The 16,618-nt window shown below is 33.5% G+C and overlaps 1 pseudogene; it reads right to left on the bottom strand.

Moving 5' to 3' along the window:
• Positions 1-414: 414 nt before the first annotated feature.
• On the bottom strand, positions 415-1,967 carry LOC149162437 (phospholipase A1-II 1 pseudogene; annotated as a pseudogene).
• Between the last annotated feature and the right edge of the window lie 14,651 nt (positions 1,968-16,618).

Raw genomic sequence — 16,618 nt, 5'->3', positions numbered from 1 at the left:
TAGGGAGTGATTAGTCTCAAAAAGGTAAATATCTCATAGGAGCTAGAACCATCTCATAAGACATCTGGTGGGTGGAAGAATGATTCACATGACCTCTTCCCAGATAAAATCAATTAGAGTTGATTTTCTTATACCTTTTAGCAGTGAATACCTTGTTCCACAAACAAAAAATCTCATATACTACTTTAATATCAATTCAATAAATTAGATAATAATAATAATAATAATAATATTTTTAAATCACAATAATCTCATAAAATTAGATAATAATAATAATAATAATTTTAAATCACAATAATGTTAATGTTATATTAATAATGATAATAATTTTGTATCACACTAATCTTATAAGAATATAAATTTACAATAATCTCATAAGAATATAAATTTACAAGATTATCGAGGCTGCGTTGCTCTGCCATGGATTAAGAATTTTGTTTTCCAATTAGTTATCACCCTTAGATCTGGTGGCGTCGGGCTAAACGTAAAGACAATTGGCAGCTGATATGCACACGGAATAAAAATAATCATAAACTCTTTTGCAGTGTCAGCGGACGATTGAGGAGACTCCGGTAACTAATCCTCTTCCTCGGGTAGTGCATGATCTTCAGGCGGGGGCTGGGCCAGTTGCCAGTGTCCATCGTTCCCCTGCACCATCCCCTTATTCTTCACAACCCACCAAGAATCGGGAATCAAATACTCATCCTTCAACCAATCTAACCACTTGTTAATAAGGGCAATATCTCGGTCCACCTCCAGCTTAAACGGATCATTTTTCCCTCTTGTGCCGGCCACAGCGTGCATGTACGCTTCCAGGTTGTGCCAGCAGGAAGCGTTCCCGGGATTTTTCAGATACCGGGATTTCCCCGTATCTACTCGTAGTTCGACGCCGACGTCTGCGTAACCCACTAACGGATACATCGGGACGAGGTCAGGGTTATTCGTGACACGCAGGATTCTGAGGTCGGGGAGCTTGTCGACCACTTTCTTGAATGCATCGTTGCCCACCCGGGTGCTGGCGAAAACGACGGCTGTCACGGGAATCGGTGCCGCTCCGCCGGGGCGCTTATTGAGGCCGTTGATAGCGATGTCGAAGGCACAGAGCGTGGCGAGAGCGGCGCCGAGGCTGTGGCCTGTGGTGGTGATGCTGATCTCCTCGTCGTCTTTGTATATTTCCAGGAGCCGTTTCAGCTCTCGCAGGACTTGTTGTCTGGCGCTGCTTTTGTTGAAGGCCGAGCGGGGATCGTCGGAGGTGTAGATAGAGAACCAACCCCTTTGCACTCTCGCGTCGTTTCTGACCATCCTGTCGGTCTCTTCGTCGAGGTCTGTTCGGTCGGGGAGGAGAGTGGATAGCGACACCTGTCCGGGGTCGAAATCGTCCATCCACTCCAGACTCTGCACGGTGCCTCTCCATGTGATTGTGATGTCGCGTCGCCCGTATTGGATTTTCCCGGCGTCAGTAACGTGGGCAACGTAGCCCATCCAGTTGGACTCGCGGCTCCACGCCTCGCGGGAGAGGGATCTCAGAAGAAAAGCTTCCGGCACATCGATGGCGGAGGTGGCGTAGATGAATTTGGAGAGGCCGTAGCCCCACTCTGTCGGCCCCTTTGTTAAGCCGAGAGCGTCGAAGAAACGATGGCCGCCGTATCTGCAGCTGCCAGCATATCTGGAGCGGGTGTCGCTGATGAAGGCATCGTAGGCTGCCTGAGAATGGTCTCCGTAAATGAGAATGCTTTTACGGAGATCAGGGTCGAGAGGGTCCGTCAGTCCCTCCCACCTGTCGCTTCCCTGTATTATTCTCCATCTGTTCGCTAAGCTTTCTCCTGCCCCCATTTTTTCTCCCCCTCTGCGTCGGAACACATATTGCCAGGCAGCCACATCTTGCTTAAATTATAAGTTCCTTTGATAAAATTTTAAAATAATTATTTGTAATTATGGACAAAATTACCTCCTAAATTCCTCAATAACCAGAGAAAATAGTTTTTTTATTGACAAAAATTATTTTTTACCACTTTCGCGTGTAGTTATTGGATATTATGTAACTACGATAATTTCGGAAGGGGTATTTGTCATGATTTGGCGTGTAATACTACTGGATTGACGTATAATTTTGAATCGAGCGAGATTGAGTGCTATGTCCATGGTTGGTGAAACAGGAATACCAATGTCCATGGTTGGTGAAACAGGTGAAAGAGGATGGACGCGAAATAGATAGTGAAGACAAAAGAGTCCGTGAAATCAGTTTCCAGGACCTGCGTAACTGAACATGAAAGTTTTTTTGTGCATGACATTAGTCTTTTTCATATTTAATAGCTTCGCTTAATAAAACAAAAGATTAGGTTCAGGTTTATAATTATTTTGAAATAAGATTAATTTAATTATTAGATGGAGATTAAAAATTTAATATTTAATCATATATTTTAACAATAACTATATATTAAAAATTAAGATTTATGTTAAAAGCATATTAATAATTATTAAATAGAAATTAGATATTTAATTTCTATTGAATATTTTAAAATATTTTTAACAATGAGTTTTATAATGAAACGGGTTGTTGGGTAGTTCCTAAAACACCATGGATGGAAAGGCTCTGCCATCTCCAGGAGAATACGAACATCCACGATGAAAATCACTTCCTCTTAGAGTGCCCCGTGTACAACCACATTAGATCTCAGTTTCAAAATCTCTGTTGCAATCCTAACCTTCCTAGGCTTTTACGATGTCAAAATTATAGTGAGCTCGGAAGGCTTCTCTCCAATCTTTTTGAGCACAGAAATAAAATCTTAGATCAAACTAAATAATTTGTTTCTTTAGGTCCGATAGACCAAAGTTTGATCTCACTTGACGTTAATAATCATCATCATCCTCATTAAAAATTAAGATTTATTTTAAAAGTAGTTATGTTATTTTTGTCTTTTTAATTAAATTGATTAATTAAAAAATGTTATATGAACGTGAGTTATGATTTTTTATGTTATGAGTAAACTAGCCTATATTCATTTTAACTCTGTATCTACCAAGCACGACATTCTAAAATAGGTTTACATGTCACGAGATTTGATCCCTCTTTACTCTTGTTAGATCCAACATTAAGATAGATCTAGACTGGTTTAATTATTTTTATATAATTTGACTAAGTCAAAATGTTATATTTATATATATATTAATTTGACAAATTCAAAATGTTAAATAAAACATTATTTTATAGCATCTCAACCATTATGGGTTGGAGAGCACCTATAGGTACAACCACAATTTTGATCCATAATATAGTAACAAAGTTTATTTATAAATTTATCTTCATGATTAATAGCCTTGCTACATATTTGTCAATATGTGCTTCATTTCAATGGTTGAGATGGTAGTTTGTCATTCTATCCACTCAATTTCTATCCCCAAAAACATGACAAATAATAATAATATTTTGAAATAAAATTTTAATTTAGTTAATTTTTATGAATTTTTAAAATTTAAAATATATATGATTTTTTTTAATATTTATTGAAATTTATTAATAATTTACTTTACATAATTACATCAATTTAATTATAAAATTCTATTAACTATTTTCACCATAATTTTTCAGAAAACATTTTTGTTATTAACAATTACATTTTTCTTTCCATTCCTCTACATTTGAATCTTTATCATTCTCTCTCATACAAACACATATTATAATATTATTATTATTATTATTATTTAATATTTCTCCTCACTCTCATTCTCATATATGAAGTTAATATTAAGTATTATTTAATATTTTCTCATCTTTATTTTCATATATAAAATTGATGCTTTTATCATTTATATATATACTTTTATATATTCGAGTGGGCTTACTGGTTAAGGGCATGTGTTGCCTCTTAAGAGGTTATAGACTCAAAACTTGAGAGGGGTAGAATATGTATGCCTTCGTAGATTTTAGTAATCAAATTATTGTCAAGAGGTGAGTTCCTTGTCCCATAAACAAAAAGGTATCATACCCCAATTTGGTGTCTAACACCAATAAGTATCAATCCATGATGGTTAATTTTATTTTACATCATTATTATTAATAATTAGAGAAAGAATTAGTATAAATTAAACATTTTTCAGAAAGAAAAAGCAGTATTGTATTATATTGAGAAAATATAACAGAGCAGATTGTTACATAATTCATATGAGGAAATAGCTCGAGGGAGAGGATCCTCGAAGAAGGATGCAGATAATACATGTATACAGATACATGAAGGAGAGCTGTACCCTGTAGATGAGCAGATTCAAAGCAGATACAGCAGATACAAGGCATATACATAATCAGGAACATGAAGATGAGCAGATACATAAGCATATACAGCAGATACAATGCAGAAAACAAAACAGATACATGAAGGAGAGGCCCCTTATGCCAATACGACACATATAAGCCGAACAAAAGCGATGAGAAGCCAAAAAGGATGAAAAACTGGATCAGTGGATCAAAAGCCTGGGAGAGAGAAGTCCTGGATGAAGAAGGATTCCCCTCCAGACCTTACCTCAAGGGACCAGGAGCCTGGGACAAGATGGAGACCATCCTTTGACAGATTGTCGGCACGCCAGTTCTGGGCCCTGTAGATGTGCTGGATGGAGCAGTCTCGCAAAAGGCCCCAATATAACATGATCCTGTCCATCCAAACAGAAAGGTGGGGACACCTGATTTGGCTTCTACCATTTACATGATCGACCATGATTTTTGAGTCTCCAAAAATAGAAATGGCATTTATATCAAGAAAAAGACATAAGGCAAGGAGACCAGCAAGGGCCTTTGCCTCAGCCAAGCTGTTGGTGCCATTTCCTGCATTCCAAGAAAGACTGTAATGAAGACTCTCGTCCATAAAAATGAGAACCCCGCAGCCACATGAGTTCCGCTGGCAGCGCCATCAAAAAAGCCTTTGGGAAGCAGGCTTGAGAGACCACTTGAGAAACTTCGTGTCCATTTCGGATTGATGCTGTCGATTTGGGAAGCTTTTTCGGAACTGTGTCATAGATGGAAATAATGCGTTGTGAAATATCAATGAGAGGCTCTTTTACATTATTGAAGATAATTCTGTTCCTCCACTTCCATGCACACCATAGGACAATAATAATGAAGGGGCGCCATATCTCTCTCTGTCCACTCCACCATTCAAAAGCTGCGAAAGTAGAAACGTGATTGACCAGGGGGAAACCATACAATGCTGCCAATTCACGCCATATTTGCTGAATGGATTTACATTGGAAAAACATATGATAGTTTGTTTCTTCTTCTGAATGGCACATGTGGCATCTGCTCGGCCCGTGCCACTGTCTCTTTTTTAAATTCTCCTAGGACAGATTTTAGTATAAATTAAACATATGTACACTTAAAAAAACATGTAACAAGATTCTTAACCATGGAGATTCAACCCACCTTATTATGACCATTCTCAATCTATAAATAAACTTTGTTATAATAATATTGGTCAATACCATGGCTCATTAATACCAAATGCTCAAAAAGCCATAACTCATTCCATATGACATTTGTTCATGTGGTCTTTTTTTTATTAATAAATTTAATTAAAAAGTCAAAAAATGCATAACTACTTTGAAGATAAATCTCTAACCTTTGATTTGTGAATACTACTAAAAATATTCTTAAATATTTTATGGAATTAAATTTAATATTGACCTAATAATTAAATTAAAATACCCCAAACTCTATTCTAAAATAAACACAACTATAAATATAATTTTATATAAATTTACTTAAAAATACTTACAACTCATATAAATAAAAAAATAGATATTATTATATTATAAAATATTATATTTTTATAAAAATCTCTATATTGATTTAATATAGTATTAACATTTAATATAATAGTAAAAAAATAGATATTATTATATTGTAAAATATTTAATATAATATTAACATTTAATATAATAGTAAGGTACATATAATTGTAATATATATTTTTTTAAATGAATTTGTTTTGATTCATTTATCCAAATAGTATTTATTAATATTTCACTGATTCGAAAAAGTGAACTAGATAAAATAATCTAATAAATTTACATTATTATTTTTGTTTTTTTTACTGATAGATATTAAACATTTTATAATGTATTGATTATTTGTTAATTTTTTACTAACTATAGATTTATTTTAAATATGGATTTAACATGAGTTTACAGAGATCCAATTTCTTCACCTACAATTTTTTTTATTATCTGATATTATTTAAATATTTTGTATAGTTTTCTTCTGGATCTACATAGTGAAATTTCAACTTTGATAATAAAAATACAAAATTACACATCACACTGAGCTGTAAAATAAGCTTCTCAAATCAATAAATCTGAATGCTTCTCGTAATGTTATTTATGAACTAGATTATCTAACAAATTCCTCAACAACCAAAAAAACATTTTTTATTAAATTTTTTTATTTATTATGGGATAGTTATTTAACTACGATAATTTCGGAAGCGATATTTGTCATGATTTGGCGTGTAATTGGTGAATACTACTACTTGATTGACGTATAGTTTCGAATATCGTACGTTGTGGGATGATTGACTGTGTGTAGATCCCTAGGCGCTGGTGGATGAAGACAGTGGGGTTGGTGTCCTGTCAAAAAAGGTAAGGAAACAAGTAAATGAAGGGAGCGGGATTGAGTGCAATGTCCATGGTTGGTGGAGGACGATGGACGAGAAATAGATAGTGAGGACAAAAGAGTCGGTCAAATCAGTTAAATGTTATTTCCAGAACCTCTAAGACGTGCGGGTAACTGAAAATGAAAGTCTTTTTTCAAGTGTGATTACTATCTTTTTTTTTCGTTCATGTTATTTCCAGAACCTCTAAGACATGTGGGTAGCTGAAAATTAGGGTTTTTTTTGAAGTGTGATAAGTAATTTTCTTCTTGTTTAGGTGGGGATTAGTTTATATTTTAAAAAAATGATATTATATTATGTTAATAGGTATATTTGATTTTAAATAGGATTTCCACAATTTTAAAATATTTTATTAGGCTAATAAGTACTTTTTTTGAAATAGGTTTTGAGATTTTAAATTTAATTGAGGATATTAAGGATTTTATCTCCATTTAATATTTTAAAATATTTTTAATAATAATTATATATCAAAAGTTAAAATTTCTGTTAAAATTAGTTCTCATTTTTATTTTATTAATTAAATTAATTTATTAAAAAAATGTCACATGAACATGTTTGATATGAATATGAGTTATGGTTTTTTGAGCACATGTTACTAGTAAACCATGATATTGATTCATAATATTATAACAAACCCTATTGACATATTAATCTTCATGTTTAATCATCCTATTATATATTTGTTTAAATCCATATAAGTTTAACTTATATTAATTTTTTTGTATAATTAATAATCAATATTAATAATAATATAAAATAAATTTATAATTTAGTTAATTTCTATGAATTTTAAAACTTTTTCAATCTAAGTTTTTTTTTGGTTAAACAATTTACACAAATTTTCACCATAATTTTGAAACAATTTTTATCCTTCACAATTAACTTTTACTTTCAATTTCTTCTAATAAAATTTGAATCTTTATCATATTTTCACACAAAGGCACATATTTTTGAATTTTAAAAGAAATATTTAAAATGATAAAAAATTAATAGTAAAAACTTAATATAATGTTAAAATTAGTATTCATGAAGTTCAATTTAAAACAATAATTTTTTTAATTTTTTTTAATTTTAGGAATAGTAAAAAGTTATTGATGATGATGGTTTTTGTCCGCCGAGACCAAACATTGGTCTATCGGACCTAAAGAAACACATTATTTATTTTGATTTAAGATTTTATTCCTATGCTCAAAAAGCTTGGAGAGAAGCCTCTCGAGCTCACTATAATTTTGACATTGTAAAAGGCTAGGAAGGTCAATATTGTAACAAAGATTGTGAAACTGAGATCTAATGTGGTTGTACACGGGGCACTATAAGAGGAAGTGGTTTTCATCCTCGACGTTCCTATTCTCACATATATGGCAGATCCTTTCCATCCATGGCATTTTAGGAACTACCCAACGACCTGTTTCACTATGGAGATCATGAGAATTTGTTCTAATCTTTGCTATATTAATTTTCTTCTTTGAGTTAATTAAAATAGGGATATACATATATGTTTCTCATATATGAAGATGGGTTTGGAGGAAATATTAAAGTAGATTTTATAAAATTTTGCTATTATTTATTATTTCAAGTTGTGGTGGGGAAATATAAGAGAAAATTAATTAAGTTTTTTTTTTTAATATTTCTCTTTACCTCACTCTTATAAATAAAGTTAATGTCAAGTTTTCTCTAACATTTACCTATATAAAATTGGATGAAATAGTAAATAAGACATTATCAAGTTTTATTTTTTAATATTTTCTATCATCCCCACTTTCATATTAAGTTAATATCAAATTTTGTTTAGTATCCCCACCTTTATATATATATATATAGATATGGGGTTAATAATATATATATATATATATATATATATATATATATATATATATATATATATAAATATAATTGGATGAAATAGTATATAAAACATTATCAAGTTTTTTTTTTTAATATTTTCTATCATCCCCACTTTCATATTAAGTTAATATCAAATTTTGTTTAGTATCCCACCTTTATATATATATGAGGTTAATAATATTATATATATCCACACACACATATATATATTCATAATATGAATAAAATATATTAATTTTATTAAGTATTTTTTTAATAATTTTCTTCATTCTCAATTTTATATATGAAATTAATATCAAGTGTTTTTTGATATTTCTCCTTCTTCATATATAGAATTGATAATTTCGTTTTTTAAATAATTTAATCACTTTACATATAAATATATATTCAAATATATATATACATATATATGTACTTCTATATACTTGAGTGAGTTTAATGTTAGAGAAAATATTTCATTTTAGAAGCTCGCAAGTTCAAAACTTGAGAGATACCATTAAAAAATCATAAAAACTAATTAAATTATTACTTTATTTTAAATTATTATTATTAATTATAAGAAGATTTAATATAAAATTAAACACATATACATATTAGATATCATTTTTTGGGATTCAACTACGTTAAGTAAGTCATTTATGTATGACCGTTTCAATGAGAGGTAGTCCTAACTCACTAATTTCTCATGATTTTTTAATAGTCCACTTAGCACTCATTGCATCGGGTGATGCTCACAGGGGTGAAGAAGTGGGATTGAAACTAGTGAAATGAATCACATAGCATCAATCATCACTTTCAGGCCTTGCACCCGGTAACCAGGATGCTCACAGGGGTGAAGAAGTGGGATTGAAACTAGTGAAATGAATCACATAGTGTCAATCATCACTTTCGGGCCTTGCACACGGTAACTAGGACTTTTCGGGAGGTCCCTCATCCCAGATCACCTCTAGCAACCTCCCAGGAAGTTGAGGTTACTGGGTGCAAGGCTCGAAAGTGATGATTGATGCTATGTGATTCATTTCACTAGTTTCAATCCCACTTCTTCACCCTTGTGAGCATCACCCGATGCAATGAGCACTAAGTGGACTATTCAAAAATCATGAGAAATCAGTCAGTTACGACTACCTCTCATGGAAATGATCATACATGAATGATATATCTATAGATATATATATATATATATATATATATATATATATATATATATATATATATATATATATATATGAACAAGTACATATATTATTATACTATAAAATATTATATTTCTCCCTTAATATAAATAAAATATTATTTTATTTATTTTAAGAGAAAATTTACATGTTATTGATTATGTGCACTATGAATTATTTATTGATGTTTCACTGATTTAGGAAAATTTAATTAGTTGGAAAACTGAAAAAATATCACATTATTATATTTGTAATGGAAATGCATAGTTTATATATAATAGGTTCTATGAAGATTGTAAAACATTTTTTAATTTTTACAACCTTGTTGGACAAGTAAAACATTTTTTTTTTTTGTAAATTGATGCAAGGGATTTTCATTAATAAGCCAAAATTTATATTGATTTCACATGTCTAGATTTTGTAAAATATACCCACCTAAGTGTGGAGGTCTCCACATAATGACAATAAACATAAGCACAATGGTCGTCACTAGAAAATTGAGGCATCAAAAACTAAAAGAACAGACCTATACCAAGAGGAGAGATATGAGCTATGTCTTCCTTAACCACAAGTAAAAATAACTTTCAATAGGAAAAGTGAACTTGCCATAGTTACAAATGGCAATAAGATAACAATTTACCGCAATGCACCATTTTTTTGTCAAGCCAAAATCCTATTGATCACCAGCAGGTGAATTTTCCATATATATGTCTGACAATCATTACTTCAATCCAACATAAACAAGAGAGTCATTGCCTGTAGTAAATGTACCATGAACCAAGGAGCCAGAGTGGGAGTCTAAGGTGTAAACCGAATTAACAACCAGGTCAATCTGAAGAGGATTGTGTAGGATTCAACATCATAACCAATGGCATTATCGAAAACACCAGATAGTGCACCACCACACTCCATTTTCAACCCACTTTCAACAAGGAGAAAACACATGGAGCAAAAAAAGTGAGGGACCAATAAAATACCATCATCATCTTTAAACTTCCATATATCACCACAAATAGGTCCATAAAAAATAGTGGACACCGAAAAAACATGGAACGCAGATATGCCAAAATTGTTAAGACAAAGATGTGCCTTAATAAGAAGAAATAACCATGAAATCAGCATTATTGTCAAGAGGAGGGTCATTAGGGTCTTCAGGAGGATCCATAAGATATCCTAAGGCTTAGTATGAGTCTGACACCACATATTATTCCATATGTTTTAGACAATAATTGATATCATCTAGGAAAAATCTCATATTCCTCAAACTACGCTTTATGTCCTCTTGGCCAACAAAGAGCTTGTAATTATCAACTTGTTCGTCTCTCATAAAAATATGAACGAGAGCATCCATTTATTTGAAAACAGATAGAGAGTGCAAAAAATACAATTGTCTTTTCCTTAAATTACATGGGTCTAGAACCCATTTGAGACCCTGTCCTCCTACTTTTGAATTGGAAAAGTAAGGATGACCTCCAATATCTTTCAATTCGAGTGGCAGAATTTCCCTTCAGACTTTGAGAGGGACTAAATCAAAGTAGGAAGCAACTGATTCCTAAGATAAAAGTCGACAATGATGAATACCAGAAGAGCTAGCGCCTCCTCTGCGACTGGGCATTCGTTGACAAGGAGGAATGATAACTAGAAAACTAGAATTGTTTCTACAACTGAAGAAAGAACCATGACCAACAAAACTAGCCACTGGACAAACCAATGAATCTCAAAATGCCAACCAGAACAAAATCAAATCATCCCCCAGTCCCCACACCCCAGACTTAGATTAAAGAGAAACTTGAAATTCGCTACAGAGTAAAGGAATAAAATTATGAAAACTCCACTTACAAGACACAATAATGAGACTCTCTAGACTTCACCTGTTCTTTGAAACACACCCAGGGTGCAGGCCCAGAAAAAACTTAAAACTTAATCAAAACAATTCCAATTGAAAATAGCCAATGGGCATTCCCAATTGTAAAAACAAAACCCCAATTCCTCACTAGAGGAGTTAGCATGGACTTACAAAGGAAGAATAAATGAAACACCCTAATGATATGTTGCACCTCCAAACAGAAAAGTGAAAACCATCGAACTAAAAAAACACACAGAAGTCACCTGGATAATAGCAACCACTAACCAACACTAGACAGGAATGAAAAATACCTAAAAATTCATTCTCTCGGAGAGCCAAATTTGATTAAAAAACATGCCCTCATGCAAGAAGAGGATGACAAAAATTGACCCGGATCTGTAAGCAGCTTGAGCGAAAACATAGACAAGGGTGTCTCTATACCGCCATAGCAACGAATGCCACTAGCCTCACCAAGGTAACATGAAAACACTATGAATCCCACAAAACTCACAACCTCAAAATACTAGAAGCAACATGGTGAGGATATCTCCTCACCAACACTGCACTCCACCACGTACCCTCACCACTGTGAGTCTGCCCCCATGCATTTATAATGAGGGGATGCGATTTTATCGATTCAGGCCTGTGAATTAAGTTGATGCCACACCATGACAGGAAACCGATAATTGTGAGCCTGGCTCGCCTTCCATTCAAAACATTCCCTCCATGGATAACACCTACATTGAGGAACCCCCATCTAGGGGTGTAATATCCATATCGATCAAAATAGACAAACTCTTCATTTCTTCAACCCAATACATGAGAGGCCAAGCCTCGTCTAAATCTAAATACTTCACTTGGAATCCCATATTTTCCAAAAAATCAGTAACATTGTTTTGTGTCCTTCTCGTATGTTGTATAATCACGTAGTCTAAGTTTCCTAAAAAATAACTAATATTATTCACCACCTCCTCCAGTCTACAACTCTAAACAGTTTTAGAGGTTGACTACCCATGTAATAGTTTTTGGATACACTGTATAACTAACAAAGAGGCACCATCAACTTGTAGCAATTTGAAGCCATCCCAAATGGCTATCTGAAGGCCTTTCTCCAAGGTCGCGAATTCTGCTAAGTTATTACTAGCATACCCACTATTCATTGCGAGAACTCTTAAGGGGGTAGAGTTCTCATCATGAAAGATGCCTCCAAATCCTGTAAGACATGAGTTTCCCTTTGAAGCCCCATTAAAGTTTAATTTAATAAAATTTCTGGGAGGGCGGAGGTAAGTCGTATTTTCCACCATAGTGCTATCCTACTACCCCATGAATTAAAAGGGATCATGGGTGTTTCCAATTTAAGGTTCCACCAAATTTCAAACTCTGACTCCCCCACTTCCCAGTCACCGGAGGACCATTTTGTAATTTGGAGTGTTTCCCTTAAGTTTGAGAAAACTAGATCTTTAATCACCCTAGCTAAGCATTTATTTTGCTTAAAAGTCTTGGAATTTCACTCTTTCAATAAATTCCATAATATAAAACCAAGAAAAAGATTCCATGTTCTGCTAATTATAGGATTCTTAAACTTAGTAAGGGACCACTGCTCTAACATCTTAGAAATATTATAATGATTAGGTCGAATGATACTAAAGACACAAATAATAATACGGTATACAGTTTCCTTTGCTTGAAGAAAAAGAAAGCATAAAGATTGTCCTTCATAACACTTCTTTCAAATTCTCTCCTAGGTTAGAAGTTTACACTATGCAATTAACCTCAGAAAATAGGAAAATTTTAGCCACCATGTACTAGACTAGATACAACTCCAAAATTTCTATTTCACCATGTTTGAATGATTCACTATAATTGAATATGCCTCCTTTAAGGAAAAATAACCAATCAGAAGCCTATCCCATCTCAAAATATCACAATTGTATGAAAATTTGGTCATCCTTTCCCTTAGCTCCTGATGCAGAACCTCCCAAGGTAGATCTTGTAATGATGAGGGCCAATCCTCCTTATTCTTCCAGGTCCTCCAAAACCCAATACCCTCCGTAGGTTTCCAATAATCTACTACTGTGACTGCACCAAAATTGGTAGTAAAAGTTTGAAGGTCACGTAGAGTATCTTTCTCCTTCAACCTTGGAAATTGTTGCTATGTATCATCCCAAAACTTGGTCGTCTCCTCTATGTTAATTTCCCAAAAGGCATGTTGCATCATAATTCCTCTATTTTATTGTATCCATACCCAGAAGCTTAAACCACCTATTCTCGAGCCATATCACAATCTCTCCTCTTGTGTCACCAATGGGGCATAGTTACGAAACCTAATTTGTTTCCATAATTCTGGTCCTCTTTCACCAATAGCCACCATAATTTTTCTCCAAACATCTTACTCAACAATTTAGGGTCTTGTAAACCTAATCCTTCAGATTGTTTGGGTTATACAAGTTTTTCCCATCCTACTCATGATTAACACGTGGCCTTTTTTGAACCTCTCCATAGAAAATCACATCGTAATGTTATGATCTTACAACACACTATCTTTGGAATAGGCATAATAGCTAGTTGATAAACTCAAATAGCTTGCAAAATAGATTTTGTGAGAGTCAACATACCCGCAAAATTCAAAGCCTGAAAAGTCCAATTGTTGACCCTCGTGGACATTCTTGTCAAGAGGTCTCTCCAACAAGAAATTTGTTTTGGATAAAGGACCAAAAGAACTCCCAAGTATTAAGAGGGGATATTAGCTGTATGAAATTTTTGTACCTAAATTAAATGTCACCGAACAAGTTCCTTAACGTTAAAGAAAAAATATTGGTTTTCTCCTTCTTTACCAAAGTTCCTTAAACTGCCATAAAGATCTATATGATTGTTTGAATATCTTTGCCTTCCTTAAAATTAGGCTAACCAAACAAACAAACATCATCAATGAATTGTTGATGGATGAGTGGAAGATCAACCCCATACAATTGTAAACCTTTGATAAAACCCTGTGAGTAGGCACATGAGAAAAATATTCCTAGGCCTTCCATAGCCAATATAACCAAGAAGGGAGATAGGGGATCTCCCTATCTCAATCCACAAGATGATTTAAACATAAAGGACGAAGAACCATCTACTAAAATTGAGAAAAAAAGCGGAGATAAAAGAGTTGATCCAAGAGATCTAGTGCTAGGAAAAACCGAAAGCATTCAAAACATGCACCAGATAGTCCCAACTGAATCTATCATAAGATTTGGACATATCTAACTTAATCAACCTACCTGGTTTCTTTAGTGTTTTCAAAGAGTGAATGATTTCCTAAACTATGAAGATACCACCTGAGGTCTGTCTTCCTCTAACAAAGCTAGTATGCTCTAGTGAAATAAGCATAGATATAGAGGTTTCAAACGCTTAACAATGACAATGGATATCACTTTATAGATAACATTACATAATTATATAGGATGAAAACCACTGGGATCTTTTGAATTTCTTGAATTCGGTACTAAGGTTATGAAAGTAGCATTAAGGCCCCCCCATAGAGACTAAATTTGTTTAGGTTCTTCTACAAACTCGTGAATATCCTTTCCAAGAAAAGGATAATACTCTTGATATAAATCCAAAGTGAAACCATCTAGACCTGGCGATTTATTTTGTAGCATCTCCATCACCACTGTATCTACCTCTTGGAAAGATACAAGTCTCATCAACACCAAGTTCTGCGTTGTACTAATGAGTTTAGGAATACTTGCCTAAATCCTATTTATATGTGCTTGCTTGTGAAAAGAGGGTTCCAATAGAATATTGTGATTGTAATCAACCAATTCATGCTCTATTTCTGAGTGAAGGATTTTTCGAGTTCCATCTTTCAACATAAGAGAAAAAATATGGTTATTACGGTGACGTTGCAACATGGAATTATGGAAAATTTTGTTAACCCTCTTTCAACCACTGAACATGTTACTTCTTCTTCCATAGAATATCTTCCTTCTTTCTCATTTATTTTAGATTTTCTAAGTTCAAACCCTCTCAATAAATAATTCTTGAGATCTTCCTGCAAGTATCATATGTTGTTGCAACTCTTGCATCTTGTCCTCTAGTTTTAATTTCTCCTAAAAAATCTTTCCACATTCTTGTTTATTCCATAGTTTTATTTGAGTTTTCAGCACTTTAAGTTTCAACTAGAATGAATGCATTTTATTCTTATCTGTCACCTTAATCTCCTCCCACCAACCTTTGATCTTGTCCATGAATTTTGTCACCTGTAAGCAGAAAACTTCAAAACAAAAGAGGCAGTTCTTGGGCACTTATTTTAAGTCAATTTCTAATCTGAGCGACCAATGATTTGACCTAAGACATGGAAAAATAACGACTTCCACAAAAATATGTTTGTGTATCACCTACTTCAATATAAGGAAATGACCCAAATGACTAGCTATTTGATGTCGACCACCCCTTATGTTGTTCCAAGTAAAGACACCATTAATAGTGGATATGCCAACTAGTTTCAATCATTCCATGAGACCATTAAACAAAGCAAAGAAAGGGTTCAGCTTCCACAACCCCCATTTTTTCTTTGACATGGATTGTATGAGGTTGAAATCACCCCTTAAAATCCAAAAAGAGTTTGGAAATACCCATTGATGTAACAAAATTTGTTCCAAAAAACATATTTTTTTCCCTTGCATCTGGAGAACCATATATTGTTTTCAAAGCAACCATCTCCTTTGTTCCAAGATAACAAAAATTACCCATATAGAGTTCAATGATCCAGGGGATAAAAAAAAATATGCTCAAAATATCCCAAAATTAGCATCAAATTGTAGTTCTCACTGTTTTGATTCCAACAATGCTTGAATCACCTCAATCTGACACCCTATGAGGAAGTTATTGCTTTATGAAGTTTTTGGCAAACAACTAAAAAATCAACTTGCAGGGTTTATTTTATAGTGTACGGATGCCACGTGGCAGTCCGTACGATGATTTCATCTGCTGACTTTGCAAGTATGGGCTTCATGAGGGAGTTAATTGGAATCTTCCATTTGGGTCAGTCTCGTGATGAAACTTGGCGCACCATTATTAGTTGATGGTTTTAAGGAATGGGCCAATCACAGAGT

Source organism: Pinus tabuliformis, chromosome 5_2 (genome assembly GCF_031772625.1).
Source record: "Pinus tabuliformis cultivar Carrire ecotype Pingquan chromosome 5_2, CPIR1, whole genome shotgun sequence".
Classification (NCBI taxonomy): Eukaryota; Viridiplantae; Streptophyta; class Pinopsida; order Pinales; family Pinaceae; genus Pinus; species Pinus tabuliformis.
Note: the sequence above shows the minus strand (reverse complement) of the source record. Positions and strands in the feature narration are given on the sequence as shown.